Source organism: Octopus sinensis, linkage group LG24 (genome assembly GCF_006345805.1).
Source record: "Octopus sinensis linkage group LG24, ASM634580v1, whole genome shotgun sequence".
Taxonomy (NCBI): domain Eukaryota; kingdom Metazoa; phylum Mollusca; class Cephalopoda; order Octopoda; family Octopodidae; genus Octopus; species Octopus sinensis.
In genome coordinates this window covers 28,834,313-28,848,052 of record NC_043020.1, presented here as the reverse complement: position 1 = coordinate 28,848,052, position 13,740 = coordinate 28,834,313, and the positions used below count along the sequence as shown (strand labels likewise).

Genomic DNA, 13,740 nt, shown 5'->3' with positions numbered 1-13,740 from the left:
TTTCTGTTGAGATGCTCTGTGTTTCTTTCAATTACTTTAAATATAACAAAGAATTTAGTAAAATAACTTCGTTATCATTAAGCTAGTGTTAGGAACATTTGTACCACAGAGCCAGAGCCGGTTTCAGCCAGGTTGGTAACGAAAGGGTTAACATCCACTTTCCTTGCTGGCCTTGGGGTCAGATGGTTTGATTGGAGCTGATGAGCCAGAACTACTCTAGGTTCCAGTCTGATTTGGCATGGTTTCTACAGCTGGATGCCCATAAAATATATTTTGGATGTTATTTATGTGTGTAATAGTAGTAGTAGTAGTGGTGGTAGTGGTGGTGGTGGGGAGTGTTGCTGATGTTGTTGTTCTTTCTAAGTAGTTCACTTTAGCAACCCACTAGAACGACAGAGAGGATCTCATACGAAGCGCAGGGGAAACCCACCAGTTTCGCACATGTGCCATCTCTGCCAGGACCACACCTCACACGTATCAGGTCTTTCTATGTTTGGTTGTGAGAAGTAAGCAGTTGAAATGCTGCGTTGCCCTCCTGCCACTCCTTACCGTTTCTGTCATTCTATATCCTGATGTTTTCGTGTTCTTAGCAGCTCAGCAACAGCAACAAAAGGGATAAGCAGCAACCCATCTGATGTAAAATAAATGCCGTTTCCCCAGAATTTTCTCTCTCTCTCTCTCTTTTTTTTTTTAGGGTATTTACTCCCCATGCATATGCACAGTGCTCGGATCTAGGAATGCAATTGTTTTTTGTTTTGCTAGTGTTTGGGGAGAGGCTCTGTGTGGTGTGTGTGTGTGTGTGTGTGTGTGTGTGTGTAATTTTTTGTTTGTCTGAGATAGATTTGGATAGACAGTAATGTTATTTTCATATGTAGTGATAATATTTATATATACACACACACATATATACATACATACACACATACATAATACATACATACATACACACATACACACATACATAATACATACATACATAAATAAATAATACATACATACATACATACATTCATATGTATATACGTGCAGAGGGGGAGAGAGAGAGAGTTGTTTGTAAATGTTTAGACCTGAAGTAAGAGTTATGTGAAGCTCTTACATAAGTGTGTGTGTGTGTGTGTTCAGATGTTATACCTGTGTATAATGACTAAATGCATGTATAGAATCGTGTGTGTGTACTTGTAAGGAAATGTGTTTCTCCAATGCTTCCCAACTGCAACTTCTCTTACAATTAATATCTCCATCAAACCCAGTGTTGGACTCTCTATACAATTTTCAGGGCTTTTTTTCTTTGCTAGATCTGCTCACATTAGCAACCAAATACCCTTCAAACCAACCACTATCTTCCTATTACCACATCATCATCATTTAATGCATGTTTTTCCATGCTGGCATGGGTCATTTGGTTTGGAAAGAGCTGGCCAGCCAGCAAGCTGCATCAAGCTCCGGTTGTTTTGGCATGGTTTTTACAGTTGGTTGCCCTTCTCCTAATGCCAGAGTGTAACCATCACCAGTACTTTATACGTGGCTCCAGCACAGGTACTCTTTATGTGGCACAGGTGCCTTTCACTTGATACCAGCACCTGCAAGATTACTGGACAAGGACCACTCAGCTGAGAGAGGGATAAGATATAACAGAAACTGCTTCTGTAATAGAAAACAGGATGGTCATGGATGGAAGTTGAGCTGGATAATAGAAAACATGACATTGACTACACATATTTATATATATATATATACACATATATATACGATGGGCTTCTTTCAGTTTCCGTCTACCAAATCCACTCACAAGGATTTGGTCAGCCCGAGGCTATAGTAGAAAACACTTGCCCAAGGTGCCACGCAGTGGGACTGAACCCGAGACCATGCGATTGGTAAGCAAGCTACTTACCACACAGCCACTCCTTCGCCTATATATATATACATATATATCTATACATACATGTATATGCATGTGTGTGTATGTGTGTATACACATACATACACACTCACACACACACACACAATGGGCTTCCACAGTTTCTGTCTACTAAGGTCACATGCAAGGCATTTGTCAGCCTGGAACTATAGTAGAAGGCACCTGCTGAAGGTGCAGCACTGTGGGACTGAACCTGGAACCACAAGGTTGTGATGTAAACTTGCAAAAAACATGCAAAGCTGTGAAGGAAAATAATAATAATAATAATAAGTGTAAAAATATCTGATCAAACTGCTTTTATATTTAAACCAATTCGACAGTTTGGAGCCAGAAGTTTCTTCCCACACTTCCACTATTTCCAGTTGACCTATCTAGTCAATTAAATCAATTAGTTGGTTGACCCATTGCTAATTGTCTACTAATTAATATTCCTTCTGAAATATTAATGGTGCAATCGTTAATTACTAGTGATCTCTGCCAGCAAAATTCATTGAATAAACTTTTGCAAATTCTGGTAAATTTCTCTGCTAAGCAGAGACCAGAGCAACTGTCTTAGCAAAATTATAGACCTCCCCCCCCCCCCAACCTCACCCGGGGTGACAATAAGCTACAACATACTGTAAATCCTCAAGTTTAATCCACGTTTCGGACTTCTCCCACTGGATGAAGACCGCTACGCTCAACAGCAACAGCAATATCAACTTTATTCAAATTAGGATTTATCAGGATTAACGATGTCACTTCTAAATCCAACCACATAAATATACCATCTGAACGTGGCCGATGCCAGCGCCGCCTTGACTGGCTTCCGTGCCGGTGGCACGTAAAAAGCACCCACTACACTCTCGGAGTGGTTGGCATTAGGAAGGGCATCCAGCTGTAGAAACACTGCCAGATCAGACTGGAGCCTGGTGCAGCCTTCTGGTTCCCAGATCCCCGGTTGAACCGTCCAACCCATGCCAGCATGGAAAACGGACGTTAAATGATGATGATGACATCCCATGACCTCTAGCAAGCATGATTTATAATCCTTCATTGTGAGGCCTTCACCTTGCCATTTTGTCAAACATCCTTCACACCCCTATATTCCACATTGGACTTACCTCTGACTTGAATTTCAACTCGGAAACTATCCCTGTTACCAATTGCCAGTGTCCCTTCTCTTGAAAGCAATGGGGAAAAAAAATAATGTATATATGTGTTGAGACTGTGTATCTATGTACTATGAGTTTTACACTAATGTGTGTGTATTTGTATGTGTCTGTGTGTTTGTGTATGTGTATATATATGTATGTGTGTGTGTGTGCATGTATATATATATATATATATATATTAGAAGGTTTGGAGATGATGTACAGGTATTATGTATTAGAAGAAATGAGGTACTCAGAAATCTGGATTGGTTTCATATTTACAGATATTTATTTGTATATTACATGTTTTTATAAATCATATATCATATATTAGCGCTTTCGTCCATTCTAGTGGAGTCTTTTAGTGGAGTCAGTTCAACTTGAAGACTCCACTAGAATGGACGAAAGCGCTGATATATGATATAGGATTTATAAAAACATATAATATACAAATAAATATCTGTAAATATAAAACCATCCAGATTTCTGAGTACCTCATTTCTTCTAATATATATATATAGTGAGTTTACACTAATAGACATGCATACATATTGTGAAGTATACACTAACACACACACATACACACACAGTTATATGTTAGTGGTGGATGCCTGCCATTCAATGATGAGGATTCAGCTAGATTATCTGCCCCTGAATTAACATCTACGTGGTTGAGTATTCCATAGAATGTAACGAAGTTCTACACTACATATTAATATGCACACAAAGACACACACACACACACACATATATACATGCACTGCCTTAGACACTCTGCCAAAACTGACATTGGAGGCCTCAAGTAGCTCATCAGATCCTGTCAAACTATCTAATCCATGCCAGCATGATTAACAGGCATTAAATGGTGGCAATGATGGTATATATATATATATATATATATATATATATATAACGGGAAGGTTTATGAAAATAAACAAAAGACGAAGGCAGGTGGAGTACAATCAAACAAATGTATTAGTATGGCGCTCAGGAATAGAAATAGAACAAGTCTTTTACATTTCGAGCCTACGCTCTTCGACAGAAAGATACACAGAGAAAAACAAGGAGAGAAAAAAATGCGTGTAGGAGCTAACGATTCAACATGATATATATATATATATATATTATATATATATATATATATATATATATATATCTATATCTACGCACACACACCACACACACATACATATGTACACATATATACATATATAGAATTTTACATTAACACTCACATTAACACACACACCACACACACACACATATTTTTGCATGGTTTGTTTCATTTTATAATTATTTCTGCTTTTTCTCATTATGTCTTCCCCACCAGTTGTCGGTTTAGAATTCGCCAACATTTCCGTGCACTTATTCACAGACTCGGCACAGGATGTGGCCATCTCTGCACCACCCCTTTGGCATGTAAGCAGGTGTGTATTGGTGATGTAGAAATTTTGGCCTTTTTTTTTTTTTTTACACTTCCCCACCACCACCACCACCACCACCTCATCTTGTTTTCTTTATATTTTTACCCCTTCCTCTCCTGCCTCTGTCTTCCTCTTTCTAAATATATATGTATATGTGTGTGCATGTGTGTGTGTGCATATTTCACATACACATACACACTCGTATTTATAAATAAATACATATTTTGATATAAATATATACTTTTTATATGCATCATCATCATCATCATCAACATTTAATGTCCGTTTTCTATGCTGGCATAGGCTGGAGATCTTGACAGGAACTGGCAAGGTCAGAGGTCACACCAAATTCCATAGTCTGTTTTGACCCCGTTTCTACAGCTGGGTGCCCTTCCAAATGTCAGCCACTTTACAGTGTGTACTGGGTGCTTTTCACATGACACCAGCACCCACACTAGTGCTTTTTACGTGGCACCTTGAGTTTAGGACCTCAATTCCGTTGTAGTGGACAGGTCTTCTCAAGTATGGCAATGTGACACATATCTAGGTCCTCTGTCGTCTCCTTCATAAGGGTCAGCATTTTGGGATCAACCTTCAGTACTTTTTATATATATTGAATCCACAAGAGGAGCTTTCTTTGATAGCCACAGGATTCTCCAAATCCATATCTTACACTATTCATTCATAGGAGTGGTTGTGTGGTAAGTAGCTTGCTTACCAACCACATGGTTCCAGGTTCAGTCCCACTGTGTGGCACCTTGGACAAGTGTCTTCTACTATAACCTCGGGCTGACCATTTTCCTTGTGAATGGATGTGATAGACGGAAACTGAAAGAAACCCGTTGGATATATATATATGTATGCATATGTTTGTGTGGCATGTCTGTGTTTGTCCCCCCAACATCGCTTGACAACCGATGCTGGTGTGTTTATGACCCCGTCACTTAGCGGTTCAGCAAGAGAGGCCAATAGAATAAGTACTAGGCTTACAAAGAATAAGTCCTGGGGTTGATTTGCTCAACTAAAGGCGGTGCTCCAGCATGGCTGCAATCAAATGACTGAAACAAATAAAGGAATATATACATATATATATACAGAAATAATTTATTCTCAAACGCATGATATTGCTAATACAATAGCACAAATAGGATAAACTATCCATATATTGCAGAAGAAATTCATTATCAGCCAACCATGAGACTCAAACTCACATCCCTGTGATTATATATGAAGTGCTTTACCTTTAAGCTAAACTGTCCAATACCAAATTGCTCTGCAGTTTTAGGATTTATAAATCTAGCTTTATAAGATGCTAACATTAAATTCAACTTTATGATGAACGTAAACAAACAAAGCTTGCTTTAGAAGCATTGAGATGTATCGAAAGATGCAGAAATAATTTATTCTCAAATGCAGGAGAATGCAAATACAATCTTTTAAGTTGAATTTGAACTCAGAACGTCAAGCTATTGCTACTTTCCTGAGTAGGGATCTGTTTTCTTGAGGTTTGGTAACAAGCCCCTTCAGATTTCAAGAATCCTTCTTAGGGTTCTAGCAGAACACGGAGCAGGATTCTTCTTACTATTGGGCAGAAAGGTGACAGAAATTATTTCTGCCTCTCTAACCAAGCAGTATTTATGCACAAAGTTCCAATTCCACTGAGGTCAGCTTGACCTTTCATTCTTTCAGGGTCAATAAAATTAAGTGGAAGGCAAATACTGGGGTCATTGTAATTGCCCGGCCTTCTTCTCTTAAAATTGCTGGCCTGGTGCCTGAATCAGAATGAATCATTATTGCTATTGTTTTATAAAATAGATACACGGCGTCTCTGTATGTATATGTCAGTCTCATAGTAATATATACACACCTACATATATATATATATAGGTGAGCGAGTTGGTGTGTGAAAGCACGTGGTTGAATGTATAAGACATAAAAAAGAGTGAAAAAAACTACAGAAGGCTTGTATTCTACAGTTAAAGAATATATTTAAGTCGTTATGTTAGAAAAATGCTATAAAATTTTGAGTATAGTAACACAGTTTTTGAAGAAATAACCGGTTTCATATAAATTTTTCAAATTTCTTTATCTACATTAAAAAATTTGAGAAATTTGAAAAATTTATACGAAACCGGTTATTTCCCCAAAAACTATGTTACTATACACAAAATTTTATAACATTCTTCTAACATAACGACTTAAATATATTCTTTAACCTTATAAAACAAGCCTTCTGTAGTTTTTTCACTCTTTTTTATTTCTTATATATATATATTTATAAAAGACATTAAAAATAAGAATGGAGAATTATACATGCTCAAATGCTTGTTTCTTACAGTATTATATACAATGCATTTCCTTCAGATCTCTGTCCAATTATGCGTTTCTACTGCATGGATATTCCAAGATGAGGAGGCAAAACACCATGTAAGCGTTTACTTCAAGCAATTTCCTAGATATACAAATCATTCAGTGTGGTTAGCCAGAACCTGGATTACACTAGGGTACCTTGTAAGCTACCCACTCGTTAAATTGTAAAGATCTTTTGGATGTTGACTGATGAAGAATAAGCCACAAATTTTCTGTTTTTGTAATATTTCAGTTATGTTTTTGTTAAATTTCCGATATGTTTATGCAGATGTGAAACCATTGATCACTCTATGACCGGACATAAACTTAATTACTTTGTGTGTGTGTGTGTGTGTGATCATCATTATTTAACATATATATATATAGTACGTATGTATGTGTGCACAGGTGTGTACATATACATATCATAGGATGTGTTGTATATGTATGTATGTGTATATATATATGTATGTATATGTATTTATTATATTAAGGGCATTACTATTCACACTGACTACTTGATAAATTCTTATATACATTTTATCCCATATTTAATTTTATGTGTATATATGTGTGTATATATATATGTGTGTGTGTATATATATGTATATATTATGTGTGTGTGTGTGTGTGTATATATATGTATATATTTATGTGTGTATATATATATATATATATATATATATATATATATATATGTATATATTTATGTATGTATATTTATGTGTGTGTGTATATATGTATAACTTACCAGCAGTTGTCAAATCTATATACAGACTATGTGAGCAAACGGAGGTAACCCTATAGTATTGCAAAACCTGAATGAATGTAGTTCCTGCCTCTGAATACTTGCAACACAGTAGCCAAGTTGTAAAAACCAAAATACTGAAATCCTCCTCCTTTTTTTCTTTTCTCTCTTTTTTCCTTTTCTTTCTACCTTTCAAGCTGCTATGATATCTATTTAACCCTTTAGCATTTATATAACATGTATATCTCGCCCAAATATACTACTACCTGCGTTGTGTCTACACTAGCCAGGTCTGACCTCTCACGTCTACCGTACAGTGTCATTCCAAAAATATAGAATTATGTCATTAAAATCTTGAAGCTACAAATTAATACATAATTAATTAAAAATAATGTGAATAAATTAAGTTTAATATTTGATAAAGTAATCTGAACGCTAAAGCATTAAACCTTTGTATATGCATATGTATAAATGTACACCTAATAAACGACTTAGTGGCTGGACATATTTTTGTACCACATTGTAACAGACAGTGTATTGATGGTGACCTTGTTTCCATACATTGGTAATTATTCTATCAGTCTCTTTGCCAATCTGCCAATTTATAGGGTTGTAAACACCAGTTGTCAAGTGGTATTGGTGGACAAACATAGACACATAGCACGGTTTACATATATACATATATATTATACATACATACATACATATATGTGAAGGTGCGTGGCTTAGTGGTTAGGGCATTTGGCTCACAATTGTAAGGTCGTGAGTTTGATTCCTCGCGATGCGTTGTGTCCTTGAGCAAGACACTTTATTTCACGTTGCTACAGTCCACTCAGCTGGCAAAAATGAGTTGTACCTGTATTTGAAAGGGCCAGCCTTGTCACACTCTGTGTCACACTGAATCTCCCTGAGAACTACGTTAAGGGTTCACGTGTCTATGGAGTTCTCAGCCACTTGCACGTTAATTTCACGAGCAAGCTGTTCCGTTGATCATATCAGCTGGGACCCTCGTCGTCGTAACCGACAGAATGCTCCTTTTATATATATATATATATATATACACATATATGATGGGCTTCTTTCAGTTTCCATCTAACAAATCCACTCACAAGGCTTTGGCGTACCTGAGACTATGCTAGGTCTTCAGACACTTGCCCAAGGTGCCACGCAATGGAGTGTGAACCCAGAACCCCCTTACCACACAGCCCTACCTGTGCCCTACTATATTTATCTTAAATATCCAAGTAATCTTTATTTAATTAGAGACGCAATGTTGCTTTATATCGTTTATGCTGACATCTGTTGGATGTGTCTACCTGACATATGGCCCGTTGGCATATTTAATATCTCTCTCATCCTAAGTCTTTTTGTAAACTCTGTCTGCGGCTGTACACCTACACATCTGCGAAAGATTCTTCGACACATCCTTCTTTAATCAAAATTGCCTCTGCTTATGAAGCAAGACACTCCAAACAACTGATTCTGTCACAGTTCTCCTCATTTCTTGTTGGGGAACGTTGCTGAAAATGTTACCATTCTTTTCTCAAGACTTGCAAATTTGTTTTACATTGTTTCTTCATTTCTGTCTGTTCAGTCAACCACCCGGTTCCAACTTTTATATAAACATAACTACCAAATGTTGTGTGTGCGCGCATGTGTGTGTATGCATGCACACGCACACAGATAGATAGATAGATAGATAGGTAAGTAGGCAGGTGGGTAGGTAGATAGATAGATAGGCAGGTAAGTAGGCAGGTGGGTAGGTAGATAGATAATGTATATATACATATCATCATCATCATCATCATCATCAACGTTTAACGTTCGTTTTCCGTGCTAGCACGGGTTGGACGGTTCGACCGGGGTCTGGGAAGCCAGGAGTCTGCACCAGGCTCCAGTCTGATCTGGCAGTGTTTCTACAGCTGGATGCCCTTCCTAACGCCAACCACTCCGTGAGTGTAGTGGGTGCTTTTTACGTGCCACCGGCACAGGTGCCAGGGGAGTCTGGCAGTGCCCACGATCGGTTGGTGCTTTTTACGTGCCACCAGCACAGAAGCCAGTCAAGGCGGCGCTGATATATATATATACATATATATATATATATATATATATATATTACATATATATATATATATATATATATATATATATATAATATATATATATATATAATATATATATATATATATATATATATATATATATATAATATATATATATATATATATAGATATATAATATCATATATAATATATATATATCATATATATATTATATATATATATAATATCATATATATATTATATATATATATATCATCCACTCTCTCATCCTCTCCCAAGATCTACTGCCGTTATCCTGCCTTATGCTCACCTTCTTATTCCTGGAGAGTTTGCTGTCGCACCCCCATCACTACCTTCCTCTTATCTCCTTCGGCCATGGATCTCCTCCCTAGCAAAAGAGGAGATACATGCAACTGGTACTTAATTTATCGACCCCGAAAGGATGAAAGGCAAAGTCGACCTCTGCAGAATTTGAACTCAGAACATAAAAACAAACGAAATACCACTAAGCATTTCACCCGGCGTGCTAACGTTTCTGCCAGCTCTCCACCTTACAATCTGCATTCATTACCACAATGTCTGACCACAGACATCTTTGGCAATAAATCATACAATCAGCAAATTGGACTGGTCAGTGTTTGGCCCCCATTCACTGTAAATCCCCGATTTGGCACCCTTCTACTTACAACAACATCTAAACATCAGTTTAAAGATTGACGAAAGCCAAACCCCACAGCAAACATAACTGAAAGTCCCCCCACGACCACCACCACCACTACCTTTTCTGATTCCTTACCTGAGGGTTTTGTAGCTTTCTCAGCTTTCATCTTTGTAAGTGTTAGAAGAGACACTGTTACTGAAATCCCTGACCCCTCTCCACTAAAACTCTCCTTATCCCATTTATACTCCTTATTTACTTTCCAGACATCCTAACTCCCCATGAGCCCTGTTTTTGTTTTGTTTACGTTTTTGTTTTTTTGTTGTTTTTTTTTTTCTGTTTTTAATCATCATTAAAAAGCTGCTCTGCCAGCCTCTTTGCAACAGATACCTGAACAGTTTAGAGATGGAGAGAGAGAGAGAGAGAGAGAGAGAGAGGGAGAGAGAGTGTTTAACTCGTTTTAAGAAACTCATCCCTTTTATTTCATTCCACCCTTTTGGTATGTGAGCTCTGCATCTTTTATTGTTAGTCATGTGTGAGTGTATGCATCTGTATGTGTGTGTGTGTCTAATGTCTGTGTGTGTATACACCTGTAAATATGTGCTTGTGTGTGTGTATGTGTGTGACATATAACTTTGCTACATCTAACACCTATCCCTCTCTCTCTTCTCTCTCTCTCTCTCTCTCTCTCTCTCTCTTCTCTCTCTCTCTCTCTGTTCCCTGCTTCTAGTCAGTCTGATAGGGTTTCAGTTTCGTTCTCACTGAGGTATAAATAGATCCATGTATTTTAAGACTCAACAAAGTCTTTTTGTGAATATCCTGTTAGACATTGTGTTAAATAAAACCATCCACTTGAATGCCGCAGCCCAAGTAAACATTGCAGTGTCTGAAGAGTCTCTACGTGTTCCTGAGGCAGAATTAATCGTTCGGCGCCAAAGCATTCAAAGATGCACAGTTTCATATTAGACAGTGTTGCATCAGTCCAAGATGCACTTCCAAAATTTCTCAAGAAATGTTAGTGGAACCTATGCAAGGGTTAAAGATGGCCGAGGGCTCTGCTGCTAGGGCTGTGAGAAAATGCACCCAGCTCACTCTATAAAAAGGGGGTTGGGGATTAAAAGGACATCTAGCCATAGAAATGAGATTAAATGACACATACAACCAGTAGTCTTTAGAAATTGTGGCTCCCAGTAAGAAATTACTCATCTGATCCATGCCACCATAGAAAGCAGATGTAAAATAATGACTATGATGATGCTATGTACGGATATATATATACACATCCTCTCTGTGTGTGTGCATATGTGTGTATGTGCATATGTGTGTATGTGCATGCGTGTGTGTGTGCATGTGCGTGCATGTGTGATGTTTGTGTGTGTGTGAACAAGCACGTACACATTCGGATACATTTCCTTTTTGCCTCTCATGTTCATAACTTCTGAAAAGGAAGAAACCTTAATGATAAAAAAAACTAGGAAACATCTTGGAGGAAAAGCATGGAATTATTTGAAAATATCTTGGGAGTGAGTGAAGACAAATTGGGATGGAACCACAAATTGGGATGGTACTACGAATTGGGATGGTACCACGAATTGGGATGGTACCACGAACTAAAAGTACAATCTTAGTAATGGAGGAAGAAAGACTGTTTGGAAACGGACTGAGATTTGAACATCTTTTCTTTTTGAAATAAGGGAGCAATTTGGCAGAATTCTTAGAGCATTAAGCAAAATGCTTAACATAACATAAAAATGGCTTTTTATGTTTTGAGTTCAAATACTACTGCAGTTAACTTAGCCTTTCATTTCATTAGGGCTGGTAAAGTAAAGTACCTTTCTAGAACTGGATTTGATGGCATAGGCTTGACCCCTTCCTTCAAAATTTGCTAACCTTGTGCTTAAACCAGAAACTGCTATTAAAAGGTGACATGCTGGCAGAATTATTAAAGCATCTCGAAAAATGTTTTTGTGGTACTTGTTTCAGTTCATTACATTCTGAGTTCAAATCCTTCCAAAGTCAATTTTGCCTTTTATCGGTCCACAGTTGATAAAATATATTACCAGTAATTACTGAGGATCTATGGTGTCAACTACTCCCACAGGCCTCCAAATTTCTGGCTTTCTGCCTAAATCTGAAGCCATTCAGCTGGCAGAAACAGTAGCCTGCCGGACTAAATGCTTGGCAGCACTTTGGCTGCCTTTGCATTCTAAGTTCAAATTTGATCAATGTCAACCAGTTGAGTATTTGGGGTCGATGTAACCGACATATCCCTTCCCCCCAAATTCCAGGCCTTGTGCCTATAGTAGAAAGGATTATTATTATTATTATCATTGTTATTGTTAGTCAGCATGTATTCAAGTTTTTGGAATAGTTACACCTTAGGCATCTGTGTCTGTTGTAGGGGACATGAAAAACTAATAAAGATGAAGCAATGTTCTCTGTGTTTGTGTGTGTGTGTGGGGGGGGTGACAGTGATCTGGGGATGGTTAGTGGTGTTTATGTATGTGAAGGACAGGTTGCCTGTACTCTATTATAGAAAGACTCCTTTGCCTTATAAGTTCACTTTGACAGTGAAGTATTATTATATGGGTGAGAGAGACTGACTCACAGCTACTTAGAGAAGAGGAGGAGGCGAAGAAGAAGAACAAGAAGAGGAGGGCGTTGTCAGAGAGCAGCAAAGAAAACTAGTGTGTGTGTGTGTGTGGCTGGTTAAACAGACTGAAAGAGAATGTGTGGGTGTGTGCTGAGGAGTGTGTATGTAAGTTCATGATGTGTGAGGGGGCAGTGTATTTGTAAGAGATGGAAAGAGGGTGTCGAGGGAGACGGAGTGTGTGCGTATGTGTGTGTGTGTATGTGTGTGTGTTTTGTGTATTGATGTTGCAATAAATATGCTTCGTGCTTGAGAAAGATGAGAGACAGAAAGAAAATGTTGGCATATATGAATGAGTGTTCATTGATGGATATTTGTGTATGTATATATATTTATATAAACAGGAAAGAGGTCTGTGTGCGTGTGATTATAGGATTACATGTTTCCATACTGGCATCATGGGTTGGACGAGTCATCACCACCAGGTATCAGCTGGTAGGGGGTGGGAGAAATGAGAGAAAGTGGGCAAGCAAACTAGAAGTAAACAAATCTTCATTAATCAACCACAATCATCATCATCATCATCATCATCATCATTTAACTTCTGTTTTCCATGCTGGCATGGGTCGGATGGCTTGACAGAAGCTGGCAAGGCCAGGAGCTGTATGTGTGTGTGTGTGTGTGCATGTGTGTGTGTGTACACATGCATGTGTGTATGTGTGCGTACATGTATGTGTGTGCCTATAGTAGAAAGGATTATTATTATTATTATTGTGTGTGTGTGTATGTGTGTGCATGCACGTGCATGTGTGATGTGTGTGTGTGTGTGTGAAAGGTAGGTTGAAAGAAAAATGGGA

At 37.9% G+C, this 13,740-nt stretch overlaps 1 protein-coding gene across 1 annotated transcript in view; it reads left to right on the top strand.

Annotated features, from left to right (window-relative positions):
* The window catches only part of LOC115224091, a 69,643-nt gene that overhangs the window by 4,670 nt on the left and 51,233 nt on the right, over positions 1-13,740 (top strand). Inside the window, exon 2 of the mRNA XM_036513107.1 lies at positions 4,382-4,478. The gene's annotated coding sequence lies outside the window, so the exon portion shown is untranslated. The remainder of the gene's footprint in view (positions 1-4,381; positions 4,479-13,740) is intronic.